Raw genomic sequence first — 22,611 nt, forward strand, 5'->3', positions numbered from 1 at the left:
ATAATTTCTCCTGATAGATTTTACTGATTTAACAAAAAACTCTGACCCCTTCTTTGAAGTCTTCCCCTCTAACTTTTGAAGTCAAACAGCAATCGTTATTTTAAAGACTTTGTAGAAAAAAATAAATTCATTACCTTGACTTATCTCTTTAAAATAAATGAGGTAGAGAGATGGAAATTTCATAAAAAAGTAATTTTTACCCAGAAATATATAAACGTCACTACTTCATACATCGCTTCATCTCTATTCTATTGCTATTTACTTTTCTATTGTACAACTTCTGTTATAATTTACACTCATATTTTATTTATCTGGAAAACATATTTTTTTAAAAATTTAGTATATTAGTATTTTCATAACGTACTTCAAATTTTCATAATTTGTTGCTTTATCAAAAACGAATAAATTTTAATGAATATTTAATATAATTTTAATTAATTTAAACTCATTTTAGTTTTGAAAACGTTATTATTATTATTTATTTAACGAAACGAAACGTTATATATAGCGCTAAACGAAATTATATATTTCAATAATGCTATATTAAATTTTTTTTAAACATTACCTTTTTTAAAATACTTCACGAAATAAAACGAAATGTGCAACAAAATTTTTCTAATAATATTTTCTTCAGTTTTATATTTCAAAGCATCTCTCTACTGGCAGACGATTAAAGAAAAATGCAACACCAATTCCAAAACCTCATAGAAAACAGATCTATATTGAGGTGTCGTCTCCCTGATAGATAAGCCTTGGTACGATATCAAACAGAACTTTAGGCCAGTATCACACGAAGCAGTTTCAAGCCACATCCAGATCAGGTACAGCAAACATTTAACCAACACTTCCCCCACTCGTAAATGGTAATGGAGGAATGCCGGACTAATAAAACGGCCTGTTGAACTCTGTTTGATGTCTGAGTAAGCAGCCTCCGGCAAACAGAAGGCATTTTGATGGCACACAAGCACTTCCCGGACCTCAGTTAATATGTAGCTTAGAATTACTGAAATACTCGTACTCGAGTGTGTGGGGGGGGATATCTTTCGAACTCAATGGATATTTTCACGAAGGATATAGACAAAGTGTTACAGTAAAATGTGCAAAGTTTTGGCAAACGCTCTAAACTAGGTCTTAACAGAAATCATAGTTTGCACCAATAAAAGATAAGTAAGTTTGCGAGAGAGATTGTAAATGGAAAATTCAAATTACTCTTTTAAGTATGTTATTAAAAGAAGTTCTTAAAATAAATCCATTCTGTGGTATTTATTTAACATTTTCCTCAATGCACTGTGTTTCAATAATAAAAAAATCGTAAAAAAATAGTGCAGTAGAAATATTACTCTGCATTACATACAATATCATAGAACTAAGATTTATGCATGCCATATGTGTGAAATAAAGAGGCGTAAGGATAACTTCGAGGTAAATACTTTCAGTTACTTTAGATAAGGTTATTTAATTAACGAGTCAATTAAAACTGGCTCGTACAAATAAATTACTTTTTTTCTGATGGAATATGAATTATAAATTATTGAGTATAAATTATGAATTAAATTATGAATTATAATGAATATAAATATACATGAATATAATGAATATAAATATATATGAATGAATATACATGAATATGAATCATAAATTATTCATATTCCACAAAAATTAATTATTTTTATGAATTATTATAATTTTTGAGAAGAATACAAAATAAATACACTGTAAATTACGGTATAAGTAATAATATTATTACAAAATCCATCCCAGATAAAGCAAGATGAGTACATTTCTTTCAAAAAAGACAAAACGAAACAAATCAAAACATCATGAGGCGAAAAAAAATCTATGTGTTAACGTCTAAAGCCGATGGATAAATTGCTTTGTTTGCCATATTTATTAATTTTTCAGAAGTTGTAATGGAAATATAATTAGTTATATATATAGAATGAAATTAAAATAAGCTAGCAGTATGCATTTTAACAATCAATTAATTATTGACCCACCATTCATCTGAATATTCTTTCAAACTATACAATGTATAACGACCCCTTAATTTTTAATAATAAATAATTATTAATATTTATAAATTAATTTTTAATTAATTTTTATTATATTAATTATTTTTTAAATATTAATAATTAATTAATTTTTAATATAATAATTAAGTTTTATTAATTAATTTTTATTATATCATATAATTTTTAATATTAGAATCTTCTTAGATCGGCGTTATGTGATAATTTAAATAGTATTTAAGCATCATGTAATTTCGTTGAAGAGTTATCGGAATTTATCATTTTATTTAATTTTTAGTGTTTGGAAATGCAGTGAAAACATAAGAATTAGATTGTGTGAAAATGAGATTATTAGAGGAGTTTATCAATTTTATGACACTGTCAAATTTATTTTAGTGCTTTTGATTCCATCTTTCTCTGTGATTAATTTTGATAATGAAACTCCGAGTTTTGTTAAAGTTTTTTTTCTTCATTTTATTCAAACTGGCACTTTGGGTGTATCATCGGTAAAATCCAATTTTACTGTCATTTTTCCAGTAATATTTATTTAGTTAGAGTGATTCAATGAATTTATGGTAATTATTATTGTAAAAATTGAGGTAAATCAGATCTTTTGTTCCGGTAAAATTGATTTTATGGTAAAAAGTTTACCTACCTTTTTTACCCTAATTTGATTCAGAATTTTTTACGTAGAATTTTTTAACGTACTGTAATTATAATCAATGCATGGTGATAAGAAATCGTAAAAATGCTACAACTGAACTTTGAATTCAAGTTTAATTTATGTAGTTGTTCTACATATTTAATAATTTAACTAATAGCAGATTCATCTACACATTAGCAGCACATTAAAGCATTTATTGCAGATGAATCTGCACATACTGAAACTAGAACACTTTTAAATAGGACGTTTTTATTACTAGTTAATTAGAAAAAGATAGCAATATTGAAAACGGAAATTATCATACAAGTCAATAACAGTAAGTTTTCTTATCCGAAGTTTCAACACTATGAGACGTTTTCTTACCTATGTTGAAAGTCGTTTGCATGAAACTCACTTTTTCCAACTTACTGAAGCAAGTATTTAAAGCTGAATATCATAGTTGTAATCTATGTTTTTGTTTTGTGCAAGAACGTTCGTATTTTGCAAAATATAAAAAAATTTGTTTTGTGGGCAGAAAATCTTAATTATTTAAAGTTTAATTAACTTCTTGAGTTTAAAGTTTTTAAAAAAATTTTCTTAATTAATATTTATTTTCGTTTCACAACGGAGCTTTTTCCATTGGTAGAAACGAGTCTGTAAAAGTACTTACCTCAAATTAGTTTGGTTAGGAAAAGAATATTTGTTCGAACGTATTTTTGTTTATACTTCTTTTGTGCGTTCATTGATTAGTCTCGGGCAATGAATGAGGACTATTTTGATTATTGGGAAATGTCCCATATGGGTCATCAGGTGGACTTAAGCTCTGGAACTCGTAATAGGAACGAGATGAAGTACAGTAGAGACGACATCTAATTGAAAGAAGCAATGCACTGTTGAGGAAATTTACTAATTGAGTAGTCAAATATATATAAAAAATATAGTCGAGTGAAATTTAGAAGCTAGCTTGGGTTTGCATTACATTAAAAGATTCACAAGCTTTATGACAAACCTGAATCTGTTGATTTTTAAATAAAATCAGTGGCCTAATTAAAGTACTGTGTGCCAAAAAAATATTAAAGAAGTTGTATATTTAAAATTCGATTTTTCAGAAACTATTCAATCAATTTCCCTCAAATTTTGCATTTTGCCTTGTAAATTTACATACTTTAAAATAACGTAAAAAATATATACCTCACAATTTGAAGTTCTTTTCGATTATTATTTAATTAAATAATGAAAAATAATAAAAATAGGAAATTTCTTTGTTGTAGCATTAAATTGTTTTTGGATAAACGAATTTCATAATTGTATCCAAACATTTTTTGATTGGCTCAATAAGCTCTTGAGATATGGTGAAATACACGAAAAATAAAATTTACATTGAGGGATCCAAACTTCGTTCTCCTGACCAAGCTATGGCTTTCATATTTTCCAGATTACGCCAACCCCTATATTTTAGGGGTCGCAAATCCGAATCTGTCGGAAAAAAATGTGTGTTTATTCAGAGAAAGTACGGTTTTGTGTCTGATTTCGTAACTTAAAATATCGTCTGCACTAACTAACTATCATATTTGAGGTCCCCCCCTCGAAACATTTCGAATGAGTCCCAGATCCGATCATTAGATCAAAAGTCATTTAGGGTGGTCCGTTTCTTTTGGAGCTCAGTACATGCATAATATTATACTGTGACTATATAATACTGTACTTAAACTGTATAATATTATACTGTAATTACATAATAAAATAGTGAGTAAAAAGAATTTCCTGGATGCACAATTCTTAGATAAATTTCATTAAAATGTAATTCATAATTTGTTTCTCATTTCCTTTATTGAATAGGAAATATTTATGACTAGTGGAAAAAAATTGTAGTTTTTTTTTATATCAAAATCGGTAGAAACAAGTCTATAAATACAATCATTAAACAAAGTTCTACTTATGAAATATCAAAGAAAGAAAATATTAATTATCCCAGATAAAGTAAGATGAGTACTATTTTTCTTTCAAAAAAGACGAAGAGAAAGTAATCAAAACATCATGACGTGAAAAAAAGTCAACATGTTAGCGTCTAGAGCCAATAAACAAATTGCTTTGTTTGCCATGTTTATTTTGCATCTATAATTTTTTCAGAAGTCATAATTAAAATAGAATTAATTACATAGAATAAAGTTAAAATAAGCTTGCAGCATGCATTTTAACAATCGATTATTATTGTCCCAACATTCATCTGAATATTCCCTCAAACTATGCAAAATAACACGATCACTTAGATTTTAATAATAAATTTCATTATGTATTAGAATCCTGTTCTTAGACCGGTGCTTTATGTGACTATTTAAATAGTATTTAAGTATTGGCGACAAGAGTTATCGGAATTTATTATTTTATTTAATTATTAGTGTTTGGAAATGTAGTGAAATCATAAGAGTTAGATTGTGTGAGAATGAGATTATTAGAAATGTCTATCAATTTTATGTGACTGCCAAATTTATTTTAGTGTTTTTTATTCCATCTTTCTCTGTGATTAATTTCGATAATGAAACTTCGAGTTTTGTTAAAGTTTCATTTTTCATTTCATTTTATTTTCGTGTTTTTTTTTTTTACTTTTTTGCTTAACAAATAATAAAGAGTGGTAAACATGTATATCAAATGTTTATCAAGAGTGAGTTTTGCTACATCCTATTTATGAAATATTATACACAGAGAAAAGGAATTCGAGTAAAATGTTATGTTCGGTATGTTAATGATATTTCTGGTAAGAAGAAATATACTTCTGGTTCAAAAACCCAAACATATGGTTTTTAAGCCATTTATTTTGGTAAACTTTCGGTTTATATGATTACGGTTAACTGGTTTTCTTATTACCACACTTTCATTAAAAAATTCAAGACTAAAAAGTACATTTAACCAAATAAATGGTTTATATGCCACACTCTAAGGTATCATGATGAAATTACCAAATGTTAAAACATTTACTAAATTTTAACATATTTACCAAATTTTTATCATACATTATAAAACCATATTTTATTGTTAATCCTACATAAATCATTAATAAAACACTTCAGTAAAAATTGCCGAATTTTAGAAACGCGGTACTTTTTTTTACCATATTCTGAAAGTTTCGATTATGCTTTTTTTTCTTCTCAGTATACAAAGTCTCTTGATGACAAGTTTTAATGTAAAGTACATTTGAATTTACTACAAAAATGTAAAAAAAATGAAGTAAAGAGAAATCAATTGCTTTGTTTCATTGAATTACTTTGTTTGTTTTCATTATGCAATGCGGTTCTGTCCAGATGAGCTATAATCAGCATGCAAGAGAGAAAGAGAAAGAAGCAAGAAAAATACCCCATAATAATGAACCTTATTAAAAATCACTACTGGAATGTCTCTTAGGATGAAGCTTAAAGCTCACCAGCATAATTGATGAAGAATATTTAAATTAAAGGTCGGTCTACTTGATAGAAGGATATTTAGATGTGATAATGTATACCTATTTGATGAATCGATTATTGCCTGAATCAAGAATTGCTAGCACACACAAATCTAGAGTGTTAACGCAACATTCTCAAACGTTCGTCAAATCGAAATTTACTATAGAATATTCTTTGAGTTTCAAATACTTAAAACATTATTCCTCCTGAAAGCATATTTGTTAATAGCGATAAACTTTCAGTTCTCATTATTTTGACAAAAAATAACTATTTAAAAATTTTTTTTGTTAAAATATATTTTTGAAAAAAATATTTTTGGTGAAACGTTATTTACAGGAAATTCTGGTTTTCTAACTTGTAGCCCTTATTACAACACATTTGGTGAAAAAATACTAAACTGAAAAGTAAATGAAACCGAATAAATGGTTTTTATTCTCTGCTCGAAGGTATAATGATAAAATTACCAAATTTTGTCACATATTATAAAAACCACATTGTTAAATTTACCAAAGCGCTTTCAGTGAAAATCACCAAGCAAAGAGCCAGAAACATTGTTAATTTTACTATATTTTGGTAGTTTTCATAATACTTTTTTCAGTTTATAATTGTCAGCCTTATTGATTACAAAATGTCGAACAGTCGATAGTCTCAAATTGTCACATAGGTTAGTTAGTTCATTGAAGTGAAAAATGTCAGTAGCTGAGTGCTAGTTTCATACGAAAAGTTGTCTTTGTGTATAAGGTATGACTCACCACTTGTTGTCCCTTGATAAAAATAGCATGATTTTAATCGAGTTTTAATATCGTATACACAAGAAATTCAGTCGTGTGGTGCAACATCATGTAGATAAGATTTCGCTTTCTGATCATTTGACTCATGGCACATATTTTACTTTGTACAATTTGCAGACAAAGATGGCCCAACTAGACGAGAATTTTTTTGAACTTGTCTTATCTTTGCAGCACGTTCACATGACAATCGACTTAACATATTGAGCAATCAAAAATTTTCTGTTAATTGGTGAGATTACGCAGGGTTCAGATCACTCTTTCAGTCCTTCCAAATTACGACCAAATATGAAGTATAGAGAATCTTGCTCAATCTAAGCATATGCAATTGGTCTTATATGTTGATCTATCTAAAAAAATTAAGTTTGCTTAGGATTTTTCTATAAATTTTATTTAACACTGAATTGTTCTTTCGTGAAGTTGCAAGTTTTATAATTAATTTGCTGTCCAAAATAAAAATATTATCCTTAATTTATCGACACAGTTACAGGTTAGTTACAGGCTTACTTAAGTCCGTTTGAGATAGAAAGTTTTAATAAGTATATTTTACAACCGTCGGTAAACAGCCGACCTACGTTTGGACTTACGACTGGTCAATGGTCTTTAAAATAATAATCAATTTCAGTCGTTTTCAAACAATAAACATCCGACCTATACTGTCGAAAATTCCAGATCAAATTGCGGTAAAAAGTATCGGTACTCTTGGTACTGGTACTTTTACCGTGGAATCCTTTTTCACCGAAACATGCTAAAGAACAAAAATCTGAAATACCGTAATTTTTACAGTAAAAATTACCATAAAATCGTTAAATCATTCTAATTAAATAAATATTACTGTAAAAATTATTGTACAATATTTTGCGGTGTATAGTACGGCGCAATATAATACAGTATAAAAAAGGATTTTACAGATGATGCACCCAAAGTTCTGGTATTTTATACCATAATTTGATTCGGAATTTTTTCCAGTGTTTCGTATAAATATTTAAATCTGATACTGAACCACTCCATCAACTCCATATTTTAAATTTAAATTACATTTTGTTTATTGAATTAAAAGTTTGTATTAATTTTACTTAAAAACTTTTTATGCGTTAAAAAATCAATTAATGTTGCCTTTCAGTTGGTAGAGATAGTTTTACATTTTAAGAAGATACTGACTTAATTAAGACATTTTTTAAAGTGCCTCAAAAGTGAAACAAAATAGCAATATTCGATATTTTATCAAATAAAGAAAAAAAAACCCTTTTTTTCCCCTAAGAATGAACATTTCACTCAGGAATACTTTTGAAACTTGCTTTTGTTTTCTTCAGATTTATCTGATCGAGAGATGATTATAACTTCTTTCACCTAATGGAACATACCGTTACTAGGAGAAAAATCTCTAGCTCTATAATTCCCATCTTTTCTTAAATTTTTTTATCACTCTCAAAAGAAAACTTTTTCTTTTAGTTCAATCAGTTTTTTTTCTCTTACTCAGATATCAGTGATAACAATTTTTTTATTTGTTATAAAAAACCAAAACTCAATTTACTTTTCACTACTTTATCACCGGAAAATCCACTTAAATGGCAACATCTTGAGCATCGAAGGGAATAATGCGTTATTTTTGGGAGGTGTTTTTAATACCTTCTAAAAGAATGGTTCGTATCTCTTATAGGCAATGTTTATGTTTTTTTTCTTCTTTTCAAAGGGGTCGATTAAAACCAAATATTATTATTTTTCTTCTATGAAGTGAAGAGATAGAAAAACAGCCTCTCCGTATTTAATGGATGGTTGACAGGGTAATGAAGTTATTTCTTTAGAGATACCCCTAAATTAAAAGCACTTTAAAATATACAGTTTTTTTCAGCTATGTTTAGGAAAATCATTTTTTCCCCATGACGATATCAAGAAAGGTGTTTTCATTAAAAAATGTACACAAAAAATAACTTTAAATATATAATTACTTTTAGGGGTCGAAGATAAATTTGGAATTAAATGTTACCAAACAGTTTTGGAATAAAGTATAGAATTATATTTCTTTTTGGAAAACCGAATTTTTTTCCAGTTCAGTTTAATTAACAGTGTCGGTAAAATTATGCAATGAAAAAAAATTCTTTTGATTAATAGATATAATAAAAAAGGATATTATTTGCAATGGTACTTCAAGCTGTCACAACTACAATTTCCGAGAAATCGGCACAACGTCGAATCATAATACCAGTAATTTGAACGCTTATGTGGAGTAAAGTTTCTGGAGTAAAAAAAGTTTCTGGAGTAAAAAGAGTTTCTGGAGTTCTGTGGAGTAAAAAAATCCGGATCAAATCAAGGTAAAAATTAATTAACGTAACACTAATCATTAGCGTAAAATCACCGAATCACTTTAATTAAATAAATATTACGTTTAAAATTACCGTGCAATATTTTACGGTAAAAATGGATTATACTGATGAGGCACCCAAAGTGCCGGTACTTCATACCATAATTTTATCATGAATTTTTTACAGTGCTTAGAAAGGCGCCAAATCCCGGTAAAATATTCTTACGCCAAATTCTGTTTCGCCTCTATTCGTATTTTTAAATTTCAAATTAAGAGAAAAGTGAATTTAGGTAAACGTAGAGTAAGTAGTATTGAACGTAGTGGTACTAAACGTAGTAGTAGTAAATGTAGTAGAGTAACGAATGGAGTAAACGTGGAGTAAACCAAGAATTTTAAAAACTGAAAATATGTTTTTAGAATATCAAAATGAAAGCAAATTTCAGGATTACTTTCCTAATGCGTAATCCTGAGTTAAACTGCCAATTTGCATGCATTTTAATATTCTGATAGCTTTCAAATTTTGATAGCTTTTTACCTATTCCTTGACTTAATATATATGTTTTATAGCCCGGGTGTAACGATTGGTCAGATTTCAACAACTTTTTACTTTCTCTTTGCCTAAGTACATATTTTTAGGACATAGAGTAGCGATTGGTAAGATTTCAAGAGTAACGATTCTCAGTAACGATCTGTCAGGCTTAGATAACTTTTTAGTTGCATAGCTTTTTCAGCTACTTGAAAATAGATATATTGTAATATATAATATTTTTGTTATTTATTTATTAAAAAATTTAAATAATATGAGGAAATTAGCGTATACATTTGTGTTCTTGACGCCCGGTGGCTGAGCGGTAGCGCATCGCGCTGTCGTGCCACAGGTCCCTGGTTCGATCCTCGGGCCGGGCAAGGTTGACTCAGCCTTTCATCCCTTCAGTGGGTCAAACAGTGAGTACCAAGCATGCTTGGGAACTAAACACTGGGGATTCCGCTTTCGGCTGACCACCTGACCGGAACATCTGCCCTGCACCCCAGAGCCCAAGGTCAAGAGAACTGAGATGGGCACAGTAGGCCTTGGCCCTCTAGGGCTGTCGCGCCACTGAGTTTAGTTTATTTGTGTTCTTACGTGCAAAATAATTGCTATAATAAATCTTTTCTCATTGTTTAAAAATATATTTAACCTGAAAAACTTGAACAGTATTAAAATTTTAAATATTACTTTCATTAATAATAATATTTGATTGATTTTAAAATGTTAAATCTCTATTATTATTCATGTTTTTTCTTAGTTGCTTGAAAACCCATTTCATAATAGCAATGTATAATAGTTTGGTTTTTATATTTATTCAAAAATTACAACAATCAGATATAATTTAGCATATATATTTAGGTTTTCAGTTGCAAATTAATTGCTGCAATAAATCTTTCCACATTTTGAAATGCGATTGAGCCAGAACGTTCTGAGATTTATTAATAAATTTAGAATTATTAATTGATATTATTATTGTTATAAAAGATGTTTGATTTATTTTAAAATTACGGTTTTTATTCATGCTTTTTCACAAGAAACTACTTGAAAATACATCTCATAACAGCAAAGTATACTGTTTTTATTTATTGAAAAATTAAAGTAATTTGAGATAATTAACGTATACATTTAGGTCTTTAGTGACAAAATAATTGCTGTAATAAGGCCATCTTTAAAACTTTCGTAAACTTAGAGAGAAAAAGTTGCGAGAATTTGTTTACAGAATTTTCGTAATTATACATTTTCTTTGAAAAATTAGGGAGATTTTTACAAAATGCAATCTTTAAGCTAGCATTTAAGAAGAGGCTGGAAAATACATGATGTAAAAAAGGGCTTGCTTGCGCTTTTCTTTCTGCTAATCACTTAGGTACAAGATAATAAAGATTAATGTTTGTCATAAATTGTTGTCAACGAATTTAAATTATTATTTTGTCGACATATAAATCACGACAAATTTATTAAGAAGCACTGTTGTTTGTAGCATGGCTTAAAAGATTCGCTATTTATTATATTTTTGGCAGCTATCCTGAAAAAAAATTGAATATAATATTAAGTATTTCTAAAGTATTCTTAATCATAATAAGTATTTCTATGGCAATGATAGCAAGTTTACTGAGAATAGTTTGAAAGACCGCTTTTCCATAATAAATTTAATTGAATTAATCACAATTAGACGGATCAGTAGTTTTCTAAATTCATTTATCTATAAATATTGGGTGAATTTTTAATGAAGGCCATTTCTTATTATTTCCTTCAAAACATATTTGTATACTCTCTTCGATAGATAAAATAAACAAAATAAGCTCGTTGCTAACATTTTATGCTAGTATTTTATCTATAAAAATGGGATTAATTTTTAATCAAGGTTATTTTTTTTCTATTTTCTTCAAAATACATTTCTCCATTTCTTCGATTGACAAAATAAGCAAAATTAGCTTGTTGCCAACATTTTATCTATAAATAAGGGGTAAACTTTTAATGAAGGCTATTTTTTACTATTTTCTTCAAAATATATTAATGTATTCTTTGCGATAGATAAAATGAGCAAGACTAGCTCGTTTCTAATATTTTATGCTCGTTGCTAATATTTTATCGATGAATATGAGGAGAATTTATTTTTAATCATGGCTATTCCTTACTATTTCCTTCAAAATACATTTGCTTGCCAAGCATTCCTTAAGCAGTTTCTAACAGAACAATAATAATTTTTTTCTCTGTATTAAGAATGATTTGAAGATAATAATGTTTCTCATACATCATGCCCACGATTCATATTATCCATACTTATTTGATTATTACTAATTATTATTAACATTAAATAGGATCAGGTAAAAATTAGACACTGATTCCTAGATATCAAATAACATTTTGTCATAAAAAAATATTTAGTATTGTATCTTTATTATGTATCTTTGTATTGTATCTCATTTAGTATCTCCGAATTGTAGTGAAATAATTTATTTTTGGAAATTTTTGCTGTGTAATTTCAAAAATTGGTGATTTGTGTCTACGTGAGGGCATTTGCTTTGGTGGTACATAATATAATTTTAATCAATGGAAAGAATGATAATTCAAAATTTATTTATAAGGTACAGGAAGATATAAAAAATGCCAACTTTTTCAGTAATGTAATATGCCCTCCAAAAAAAATAATAATATTCAAGCTTTATTTATAAGGTTTACGAAGACATAAAATAATTTCAGCCTTACCAGTAACACAATATGCTCTCCAAAATAAATAAACAAAATATCAGATTTTACTTCTTTTGAATCCCCCATCGACTTCAATTCCAAAGAGATCGCATTTTAACTATTGTGAATGGGCTGCCACCTGGTGAGGCTTCCAAGAACTGTTATATATATATATANAATTTGACACTGCGAAAAAGAGTATAGAGTATGGGCAAAATTACCAGCATGCTTTAAAAAATATAAATATATATATATATGACCATAGGAGGCCCATACGCATGAGAGGGTAAATAATAATAAAATCCTTAGAAAATGTAAAATGCTCTAGCAATAATAAAATAATCTAATATTACTGAAATATTATAACAGTAAAATGCTTTAATAATGATAAAAAATAAATAACTTAAATACGGAGTAACAATTGTGTATGAGTAATTATACTGAAGAATGAAATAAGGGAATAAATTATTAAAAAATGAACATTTATTTGGATGTAACTGAATTTTAAAGTCTGAAAAAATATTACAAAATGTCTTAAGAAAAATTAGTTGTAGACTGAGAGCAATTCTAAAAATTTTTTAATCAAAATACTATGGGTATGCTATACCCTTTACAGACTTGCCCTCAAGTATGCCCTCAAAATCACCCATGATTTTAATGCTTATCATGATATTAACTTAATATTCTTTCCAAAAGTAGATTTTACGTCAAAAATATGACAGCTCAATTAAAGCATATTAACATGGTATTTGACGGAATAACAGGAACAGAGAAACGAAATCGGGTGTGGTGACAACGGTTTCGTTTTCCGTCAGGAAATTCTTCGACCCAGGGTGTGTCCACGACAGAGTCGCAGAAATGTTATTATACTAGGGAAGTCAAAATTTTATCCCCACACCGGAAACTCCACAACAGACTCAGAAATGATGTTCAATTTAAGTTAGAGTAGTTAAGCGTGACCTCTTAGACAATCCACATTCCGGTCCAGAACTGTGAGAGGTCCTTAATGGTTCGGCTTTTAGAGAATTTTAGAATGCTTTATGTTTAGTACTTCACCATGGCACTACAAACGCCTGTTTTAACGTTAGAGGGGGAGTCATTTAGCCCTGATAAGAAGCAGGAGGGGACTTTGTTGATTTAGTTTCTGTTCTAGAATGTCCGTTTAGCGTTGTTTTGTGCAATGTTTCCCAACTAAGGAACTGAAATGCTTTTGGAGTTTGGCTGTGAATAATTAGGTTACTAAATTAGTTGAATATTAAGTTATTTAGGGTACTAAATTATTGATAATGTTGAATTTTGCTCCAAATACTTGAAAAAAATTAACTTATTGATTAGGGGGTGTACCATAAATTCCATATATTTTTCCTTATGGAAACTAAAAAGAATTACGCGTTCAGCATGAACTATTAAATTAGAGACAAATATATTTAAATTTCTATATATGACAATTTCTTGATTATTTTCATCTGGTTTCGTAAAATATACTTCGAATTTCCTAAATTAAAAGCTACTCGAATAAAATTTTTATTTAGCTTTTGATAAATTTGTGAATGTTTATTACTCTTAAAAATTATAGTTATTTCTCAACAGATACCTGAAACCAGAAAGCTAAGTTTAGGCAAGTGACCTGAGGATCACAGTTTTCAATTATTTCAATATTTAGAAGTAAATACAATAATTTGTAAATAATAAATATTTGTAAGCTTGACTTGGATACAATATTTTATTACTTTTGTTTTTCGAAATGGACCATATTAGTTTAGACTTAGGATCTGAGTATAGTATTTTTCAATTAATTCAATGTTCAAAAATTGTGTTTTCAATGTTTAAAAATAAATAACTTATAATCTGAACACGTGAAGTAGGTATATGATATTTCAGTTACTTCAATGTTTAGGAATTGATGTTTCTGTTATTAAATTAAGCATATTTTTTAATTACTTTCATGTGTAGAAATTGATATTGAAATTTGAACGTGTGACCTGGGCAAAATATTTTTCAACTACTTCAATGTTCAGAAATTTATAATATGTGGGTAGTTCGGATGTGTGTTTGGAGAAAATATTTTCGATTTCTTCTGTAATTAGAAATTTATAGTTTATAGTGTTCCTTGGTTTGAGCTCCGGGATTATTAAATAAATTATTCAAAAAAGGGAAACTGTAAGAAAAAATAAGTAAGAATACGCAAGAGGGTAACTAATTTGACACTGCGAAAAAGAGTATAGAGTATGGGCAAAATTACCAGCATGCTTTAAAAAATATAATTAATATATGACATAACAATTATTTATTCGGTTAAATTTTCATTCCCGTTTTATATTTTTTGTCGTATGTGTGGCAATAAGAATTGAAAATCAGTATTTACGGGAAACCGTTACCGGACGGAAAAGTTACCAGATGCTTACAGTTTAGATTGCCTTTTTTTTTTTTTTTTTTTTTTTTTTTTTTTTTTTNTGTTTTTGTTTTATAACCAGAACTATGCTTTTTTTTCTTTTCTACTAAAAAGGTCTTTACTATACAATTTTCCAAGAATTTTTCTTTGCCAAAAATTATAATGAGTAATACTTGATGAATTAAGACTCTCCGAGAAAAACAATTCGAGGAGAAATAAAAAAAAAAAAAAAACGAGGGTTCTGTTCGAAGGTTTTACATTTGAGCAACTTAGCATAAAAGGTTTTTTCCAAAACAGAACGTTCTCCTTGAATAACAAGACGAAAAACGTGTGTTTCACAGGAAAAAAAACATAAGATTGGATGATGTCTGTTGTGTTGTTTATGTTTACTGACTCCTATGTCACTGAATATTTATAAATTAAAAGTAACCTGATTAAAATAAATTTATCGCAACTATGACAGATAAAAGTTTTTTATTAATTAAAAAAATTTCAATTATTTCTAGGCGCACATCAGGGAGGGAGCAACTAAGATTTGCCTTTAATTTCCGTTGTTGAAAAGCTCACCTTCTTCAATTGCTTGATAAATATGAAGAGCCGCCAAAATGAGCTTCCAGACAAAGACATGATCTGACGGTTAACCGTTAAAATAAAATAAAATTAAATACTTAAAAATCATTCTATTAATTTAAGGTTAAAGGGCAACCACGGTTAAAAATAGTTCAAACTGAATAAATTGAGCTAAGAAGAACAAATTAGGATTACGATCAAATGTTTACTGACTCCTATGTCACTGAATATTTATAAATTAAAAATAACCTGATTAAAATAAATGTATCGCAACTACGACAGATAAAAGTTTTTTATTACTAAAAAGATTTCAACTATTTCTAGGCGCACATCAGGGAGGGAGCAACTAAGATTTGCCTTTAATTTCCGTTGTTGAAAAGCTCACCTTCTTCAGTTGCTTGATAAATATGAAGAACCGCCAAAATGCGCTTCCAGACAAAGACGTGATCTGACGGTTAACCGTTAAAATAAAATTAAATACTTAAAAATCATTCTATTAATTTAAGGTTAAAGGGCAACCACGGTTAAAAATAATTCAAACTGAATAAATTGAGCTAAGAAAAACAAATTAGGATTACGATAAAGAATAGAAAAAGCTTAACTAAGAAATGAAAAGACCATATATTAGAAGTCTGACGTAAATGTGATGCAGCAACAGCACAGCATCGCAAGCACTTATCTCTAAAGATACTTTTTTTTCTAAAGTATTAAGTATAAGCGAGCAAAGCTCGCAACTGAAATTTTCTGAAGAGATTGACAAACCTGTAAACAGCTAACTAAAACACATCATACGTTGAATAGCAATAATGCAAGTTCAATCCAAGGGTGTCAACTCAAAAAAAAAAAAAAAAAAAAAAAAAAANAAAAAAAAAAAAAAAAAAAAAAAAAAAAAAAAAAAAAAAAAAAAAAAAAAGAAAAGAAAAAATAATGCTTTAAAAATACAAAGAGTATTATATTTTTTAACTGTATTTAACAATGTCTAAAATATTGTATAACACATTCTGTTGAATAATTAATTAAAGATTAAAAGATTACTTGTAAATACATAAAAAAAAAGATTTATCCTTTTCGCTCGAGTAACATTATATTTATTAAAAAACAGTTCAAACAATTTTTATGGAAATAAAAAAAAGTTGAAAAAAAAAAAAACTTCATGTAAGAAAGGAATTCCGACATGCATTCCAAACAAAACAGAATTTTTTTCACTTGTTTAACCGAGGTATCTCATTTTATTTCAAAGTATGTTTAGAAACAGTAATTATCACCATTCCAAAGAAAAAGAAAAAAAAAGCATTCAAAAGGAAAAAAAAACATTTTTATAAACAAAACATACATCGTTATTTATGCATAAGATATTTTTTTCCTTCCAAACACATAGTTTTGAATAAATTAGAAGGCGGGTGATAAAAGTTTAAAGAAAGTATAAAATGTAAAAATAATAGTACATCAAAGTAAATATCATTCAGTGAAAATGGCAATTAATAACTCATTCTTTGTTTTCTTTAAAGCACAAAGGTTTGTTAATAAATGATTGAAAACCAGTTCTTGTTTTTTATGCTTATCACAATGTAATCAAGAAAGAAAGATGTCTTCGTTAATAACTTGGTTAGATCAAATATTTTACTCATTTTTATTAAAATATGCTAATGTATTTCATATTCTTGTGTTTAAAAAGAACAAGTTCACATTATAATAAATGGATTGGAGGTTGAAGGATTTATTTAAAATTCCAAAACGATTTTCTTTTGAGATATGCCACAAGGTTACATAAATATTGATAAGGATTATGAATAACATGGTTGCTGTTACAAATTAAAACTACTTGTGCATTCGTTTTTATCCATAATATTTTTGTTTATACCGACTGGGTGACAAGTAAGGTCTAGAAATTGGGGTCCTAATAGTTTAGTAGGGACGAGCGGTTTGAAGTTTGATCCTCTTAATTTTACTTTCACTTTTTTTGTTTTTTATCATATTTTTAAAAGTAATTGTACAGTTGAAAATTTACGCCCACTTATGAAACTCTTTTTCTCAATAATAATTTCATGCACAAGAATAAGTTGTAACAATTATTTATTATTTGTTAAATTTTATGGTGGACTAAAAAGTTTTGTATCATGAGCCATATTTTTTTTAATACCAAATTAATCTGCGTATTTTTCTACAATGAAGTTTCAAATGTTTTTATTAGGTGGAAGAAATCATAAAATAAATTATTTTTAAAAAATAAATTGCCGACTTTGAAAAAAAATGTTTAAATGGAGTGATTAATGCCTAAATTTGGTAAAACTAAAAGAAATTTGACTTACGCAAACCTAGCTTAAATTTTATTCATGATTTTTCGTTGTTTTGAATCGATATCGTTTTCGCTTTTTAATTATGAAATACGATGCTTCTTTTTTAAGTTGTCTACAAATTTATACTTAATTTCGTTAAGATATTTGAATAAAATATTATAAACGAATGTCAAGATTTATAAAAACATGCTTTTAAGGGAATGTCGTAATGTATTTGCTTTTTATTAATTTTAGTTTTCAACTGATTCATTCGAAAATTCATTCAGTTTCAGTAGTGTGCATAAGTATGCATTTGTTAGGAATAATATATTTATCAATTATACAATGCATGTTTTAATAGCTAAACAAAATATAAACGAAAATGCTAACTATGTAAAAGGTATCTTTATGTCGTCTTGAACCAAACTCTTGAGGTATCAACAACGATTGTCTGGAATATTGATGATGTTTTAAAAGTCACTACAAAGAGTTTAAAGATGCCGAAACTAAAGAGATATCGAATATGTAGCCAAAATTTTTAAGCATCTTAAAATATCTCAGTCTCTTACATAGCGTCCAAAAATCTTAATTTTAAAATTAAATTTTTAATTATCCGCACACGGTGTGATTCATAGAACTATTCAACCAATTTTTTCATTATATTTTTACATTTTTCAAATTCTTTTTCTTTATGTTACCAAGTAGATTTTTTTCCGATAACATACTATTCTATTTTGTTCAATTTTTATTAGTACTTAAAGTTTTTCTTTGAATTAACACTCATTTTTAGCATTTATCAAGTTTTTTTATGAGTCTCAGAACTATAGCCAGTTAGCTAATAAGAATTTAAGAACATTTTGCTATATTAAATTTACTCGTATAAAACGTTTGACTTATCGAATTAAAAAAAGTGCACCCTTTATCTCTGAGAATGAACACTTTAAATGATTTATTTACTTACTTTATTGTTTCTTAGTTGTTTGATTTGTGCATAGTAAACACATATTAGTGCAATTAAAAAAAACACAATTGTTTCTTTTGTTTTTTGAAATAAACAAATTCTAACAGCAATTTTATTTTGACTTCTAAACTCTATATTATGCAGTTAACTTCAAGAAAGCTGAAAAAATTACTTTTGCAAGAAAATTATTTTTTAACTTTAGCATAATTTACAAGATTTTATTATAATATAATTTTTTACCAGGAAAATACATTATTTTGTTTAACAGCAAACACTAAAAATGGAAAATTATAAAAGCATGCTATTTTTGAAATCACCATCTGATTTGAAATATGTAATAAAGAATACCCAATTTTTGAACCTATTCTTCATCTATTATAAATTTTTTTTTTACTTACAGTTGATCACGGGGACACGTGACAGTAGTGAGCAGGAAGCAAAGACTCTTTGTCGTATATAAAAATGGGCATTAGAATTTTTAATGAGCCTAGTGTGTTAAATGAATTATTAAACACATAAAAAATATGGAATGAAATGTACAAGCACTGACATTTTAAATATCTATTAGTACAGTTCCATATAAATTTTTATTACAGAGGAATTTATTAGGAAGATGTTTATTGACGCAGTTATAAATGACTAGAATTTTTTGAACTAGGAAAGTCTAGTATACTTTGTAAGGTTAAGCACTTATATCATTAACTAAATATTTTTTGTGATAAATAATAATAATAAATATTAAAAATGAGTTGTGTGCGGTGGTTTACTATAAATTGTGACGAAGCTCTGGTAAGTAAACTGGTTAACCACATATGGGATGTTTTTTCTCACTACAATGTTTTTAATGGAGTTGTAATTTAATAAATAAATTTTACAGTTGAAAAAATGTTTGGGTGAATGTGTTGTGAAAAGACATTTATAAAATTTTAAAAATTTTTCAGGATTAAAAATATTTTGAGAAAGAATTTTACTACTTTTGCAGAATCTTAAGCACTGTAAAAAAATTTTCCTTACTCATTTCTTTACTACATTTTCAAAATATTTTACCAAGTTAAAAATAGCTTAAAATTAGATATTTTTATTTTTTTAAATAATTATGAGTAAAATCCTTAATTTGGTGGTATTTTAAGGTAACACTATGCATAATTATCGTAAACGTGAATTTTTTCGATTAGAACAAAACGGAAACTATAAAAATATCGTTTTCTCATTTTAAGTATATTCCTAAAACGCTCTAGAAAATAATTTGTTCCTTTTTGAAAAGAAAAAAAAATAGACAAAAAACAGTCTTAACATTTTGTCTAGGCTGAAGCTTTTCAACGACTCTAATAATGGTATTTTCCGGTCTTATCAATCAAGCAGTAAGTTTGTAGCATTACGAGGAGAAAAACAATCGGCCTTAGAAAGAAAATAATGAGTGCGTGATAGAGAATTTGTAAAGAAAATACTCGTTGAAACAAAATGTTTTTTTTCCTGCGAAATAATTCTTATACCTTAAAATCATGCAATTTGTTGGTTTGCTATAATTATTGTATTTGAAAGAAATTGCTAGGTAATAATACAGAGAGAATATTTATAGTTGAATGAATATGTATTTTTAAAATAACGCTTCGTTTACAAGGGTTAATAGGTCCAGTTCTAATATTGGCGGCGTCAAAAATGACAGAGTACATGAAAAATCGATTGAAAGAAAAGGTAATAAATAAAATTGCACTGCTCGCCACGAGCAGCTAAAGAAACCCGAGAATTTATTTTTACCAAAGTTTTAAATTAGTTATAAATCAGATGGAGCTGATAAAAGAGAAAAATTATGGCAAAATGTTTTCAAATATAACTAGTTCCGCAGTGGACTGATCGTTAAAACACCGTTCCCACCGGATCACCGAAGTCAAGCATCACTGGCTGCGGTCAATCTGCGGGTGCGTGACTACTTGGATCAGTCTGCGTAGGGACCGAGGGTGTGTGGCATTGGTCCTCGTTAAACTGTTCTACTGTAAAGTGCTTGACTTCACGTGCAGGTCGTTGGGCTATCGAAGCGAGGGTGCCATCCCCTCTGCTGAGGATCAAAATTGTGATGGCAAGTCTTCGGATCGTCCTCAGGTATGTTTCCCAGATCGTCGCCAACAGCACATTGTTCAGCTCTAGTGCGACGTAAATGAACTACAACTACAGCAACAAATATAACTACGATTTGCAGCAGTAAATTTGCTAACATAAGTTCAGTTTTAATTGATGTCTGACGCTCCTATTAATAGCCAAGTAAAATGAGCTGAAATGCAGAAAAAAAATTGTTTTAGAGTTTTTAGTCACCAGCGCCATTTGTTGATGAACTTTTTTCAAATAGTTTTGAAATTTCATGGAAAATTATAGAAAACCACGGCAATTATGTATTTCTATCGTCTTTCAGTGATTCTTTCATCAATTTTTTAAATCGCTGGTCATTTTGGTCTACAAGAGTAGAAAACCTTAATAATTTAACTTTCTTTTTCTCATTTCATTTTTAGATAATATTCTGAAATTCTTACGCATTAAAAATTCTCATCAGCTATTTTTATTAAAATTGGGAGTAAAACAAAATTTCAGCCATATAAGTAAAGCAATTTCTGTCTTTCTTTAGGGTTAACTCATTTAATATGATTTTGATGTTATAGAAAAATGCTTGAGCACTCAAAAATTTTAAGTCGCAAATTTTAGTTCAAACAAGGCTACGTTATGTTAATACATGTAAAAATAAAGGAGAACATTTGCGAATTTCTTATAATTTTTTACAATGAGTACTTCGTTTGAAGTTTGTTTTACATTACAAAGTAAAAGTCAAAATTTCAAAAATATCCATAGATGTTAAAAAATAAATACCCATGATTTTTAAGAAGCAGATGTTTAGTCAAAACTATGTTGAGTTAGGAGCATTATTATAGTTATAAGGAAGGATATATTGCGTTATTTGTATAATTTTTTGTAATGAGTAAATCATTTGAAACTTGTTCCAGATTATAAAGAAAGCGTCAATTTCTTCAAAATTGCCCATATTTTTCAAGAAATAAGTAATCAGAAGTCTTAAGATTTATTTGTTTACCCCAAGCAATGTTTTAAGAACATATGTATAATCGATGGAAAGGAGGAAAAGTGAATTTTTTTAATATTCTTTTGTAATGAGGATCTCATTTGAAACTTGATTAAGATTAAAAAGTTTGCTTTAGTTACCCATAGTTGGAAAAAATAAATACCCAAAATTTTTAAAAAGCATTTGTTTTGTCCAAACCGTGCTATGTAAAGAGCCATGCTACATCATCAGTAGTAAGAGTTCATCAGTTGAGTTGAACTCTCATCCATACTGATGAGCGCTTTTACTATATTCGAGAGGCCATTGATCCGAAGTGGGGTGAAGCGCTCATCTTAAAGCACTATAGTAAAAGAGGTCATTAACCCTAAAAGTGGGTGTGGCGCTCATTTTCCCCCTTTTAAGAATTGAAATAAAAACATTAAAGCAAATGTTAACTTATAAAATTAAATTGCTATAAATGAAAAGTTCTGTATGAGTTTACAAATGCTCCATTTAATCGGTTTTTTCAATGATTCACGCAGATACAATTGCGTGGTTCACAGAATAAGCATGTTTTGAAAAAAAAAGAATGCAGAAAAACATCATGAATGAATCAAAATCTGAAGAAAAAAAATCCACAAAATTAAAATAAAATTAAGGAGGATGAATTTTTAAATTAGTTTTCTTATAAGCAATGTAAAAATATTACATAATACTTTTTTTTCAATACAATTAATAGTTTTACAAAAAACACTGTAGTTTGAAGTGATACAATCATATATATTTCTGTAAGGAATGAAATTCTAAAGACGCAGCTACTGCTTCATTTTTTTATATCCGGCATTGAACAGCAAATTCTGAGTTTACGCAAGTAATTATCAATATCGTAGCTTTGTAATTTTGATCCTAAATCAGAAGACAAGGGAACTCCTGGATCAAGCATTGGGGTAAACTACCTTTCATAGGGTTGATG

General features: G+C 28.1%; 1 protein-coding gene across 2 annotated transcripts in view; it reads right to left on the minus strand.

The window, feature by feature from the left end:
- Positions 1–22,611, minus strand: part of LOC107453327 (leucine-rich repeat-containing protein let-4) — a 157,996-nt gene that overhangs the window by 55,065 nt on the left and 80,320 nt on the right. The gene's annotated exons all lie outside the window — the stretch shown is intronic.

Source organism: Parasteatoda tepidariorum, chromosome 2 (assembly GCF_043381705.1).
Source record: "Parasteatoda tepidariorum isolate YZ-2023 chromosome 2, CAS_Ptep_4.0, whole genome shotgun sequence".
Classification (NCBI taxonomy): domain Eukaryota; kingdom Metazoa; phylum Arthropoda; class Arachnida; order Araneae; family Theridiidae; genus Parasteatoda; species Parasteatoda tepidariorum.